Genomic DNA, 2,679 nt, shown 5'->3' with positions numbered 1-2,679 from the left:
ACACACAATATATATATATATATATATTTGCAGTATGTGTAAAATGTCTTTAATAAAAATTTCAAGAAAAAGAAAGAAGACTGCAATAGCTGCAGGAAAAAAAGGATTGTTTGTCTTTGTTGTAGACATGAGAGAACAAGATACAACAAACTCAGATGTTATTCAGCCTGATTTGTAGCCAACAGGTGAACAATAATCTTGACCAATCTGCCCAGACCAGTTCACTTTTTAATTTTTTCCTTTTTATCCCTTTTAAAATGCATACTTTTTTTTGTTTCTATTCTTATTATATTAAATATATATTGCCTCATAAAAGTTTAGGTCAAACTGTTGTTCATATTACTTTGCATAATTAAGACAACAACATACTTAAAGTGTATATCTGGGCAAAAATAAAATAACAATATATCCAGTAGATATACTGTATCTCGAATGCAAGCACATTTCCCATGTTTTATCCTTTGAAAAACTGCAAGTACAGAACAATACCCATTGATATGTGTTCCAGGGTGCCCCTAACTTCCTGTTTGAGCTGACATCAGCTTTGCTGAAATCCCAACTGGAGTTGTCAGCCCTGCCTTCTAGACTACAGCACTTTTCCCACCCCCCTCCCCTCTTTGTCCATTTACACATGAATACATTGATTTATTTCCCATCAAAACAATCCTGCTACCTTTTACTCTTAAGAGCCTGCCCACACTCTGGATGTAGGGAAAGGGGTCTTGGGAAATGCAGTTCTAGAGGGCGATTCTTTGTCAAAAGGAACTGCAGCAGCAGCTGCATCTGCCCAGAAGGTCTGGTGATGATCCCATAGAGAGCAGAAAAAGCTGTTTTTCTTCCTCACATGAACTAGGTAAAATAATATTTTAATGATGGGACATGCTCCAGAGGGGGAGAGCAATGTTTGGGAGTAAGATTTATGTCATGTCTATACAAATCCAGAGAAAGGAATAGGCGGTGTCAACGTTAAAAATATTCCTGCCTTGCTCCTTTTTTTTTAATTTCATGTCTTTGGACATGAACTATAAAAACTCTGAAATAATTAGTTTGTACAGAGCCACACACATTTGTGTCCGCTAACTAAACTATACCATCATAAGTTAACAAATAAACATTCACTATTTGAGAGTAAGATACCTATTCCTCTTGAACAAAAGGCCTTGTCCCCGAGGTTCTAAAAAATAATTGGACTAGATCATCAACCCATCTGATATTAATGCAGATGTCAAAATTAATGAGACATATTGTGCGTTTGAGGGTAAACAAGGCAGCTCTGGGTAATTATACTCACTTGTGCTAAAGATAAATGTCAACTGGTTGGTAAGACTTTTGTTATACCATATACATCTGTTGCTTTCTAACCGCTATTAGAAGACATGTCTCTGTGTACTGCTGGCCTACAGATACATAAAAGTTGCTGAAGACACTTATCTTTCTCATGTGAATATCTTTACACTTATAAAATGTTCACTACATTTTTGCTAATCTAGTTCAGTGTCCTTCCAAGCATGGGAAATGTCCAGCATCCCAATGCATCTGAATGTACTTTATAACAGGAAATTCCTATTGTTCAATAGCTCAACGACTGGTGTTCTAACAATACAGTATGTTGAAACATTGTGCCAATCTATTTCAGAACTTTGGCTTTTTGTAGGAATACTCTTGTGAGACCTAATAAAAGAAAATGTTTTAATACTAAGGTAAATAAATTGAATTGTATTTGGTTTATTTTTAGCATGGTCGGGATCACTTACTCTTGGAGTCAGTTCACTGGAGTCAGGGTTGAACAAGTTACCTTCCATAGCATGGGCTGTTAAACATAACATAAATCACCTGCCCCCTTTGCTTTCCTACTTCTCTTTCAGAGTAAGGCCTTTCAGGCAGGCAGTCTGATCAGGTCTGGAAGGCCAGTTGGGCAGTTCTTTTTTGGTGGACCAGATAGTGGTGGATTGGTGGTAATCTGATGTAAACGGACACCTGTCCACTTACATCCGACTCCTCATAGACCTAACATGAGTCTGTTAAGTTCACTTTATTCTTACATTGAAAGATTAAGGAAAAAACTGGACAAACAGCAGTTGTGACATGGCTCCGATCAGTAGGGGATCTGTGCTTGGAACTGACAGGTGCCCATGTGAAAGGTGCCTTGGGCATTTGCTGGATGGCCTGGTGCACTGTGCAAAATGAATTGCTCTTTTGTAAGCACACTGAGCAGTGCACTTAATAAAGCAAGGATTCCACCGTGTTTTATAATAACACTGGACAACAAATCTTTTCAAAAGTTTTGTTTTCTGATAAACTTATGGTGATTATGGTTAAATCATTTTTATTAAAATTTTGCAATGTAACAAGACATTGGAGATGGATCCAAACAGAAGTAAAGGAACATGAGCTCAATAGAAGAAAGGTAGATACAGCATACATAGAAGGAAAAATTATAACAGGGCTTGTCTTCTTCAATGACATATAAAACCATGTGAGACAAAAACATATAACAAATATAAAGCATTATAAAAAAAACAACTCTAGGGTCTATAGGCAAATTGTTTGAACCCAGAAAGAATCTAAAAAAGCAGTAGAGGAAAAAGCAAAAGCATAGAGAGAGAATCTAAAAGAGAATGAGAAAGACTAACAATAGAAAAACCAAGAAGAAGATTGTACCTTGGGGGGAGGGGGGGG

The sequence above is a fragment of the Nanorana parkeri genome, unplaced genomic scaffold (assembly GCF_000935625.1).
Source record: "Nanorana parkeri isolate BGI_ZX_2015 unplaced genomic scaffold, ASM93562v1 scaffold121, whole genome shotgun sequence".
NCBI classification, from domain to species: domain Eukaryota; kingdom Metazoa; phylum Chordata; class Amphibia; order Anura; family Dicroglossidae; genus Nanorana; species Nanorana parkeri.
This window is presented reverse-complemented; position numbering follows the sequence as displayed.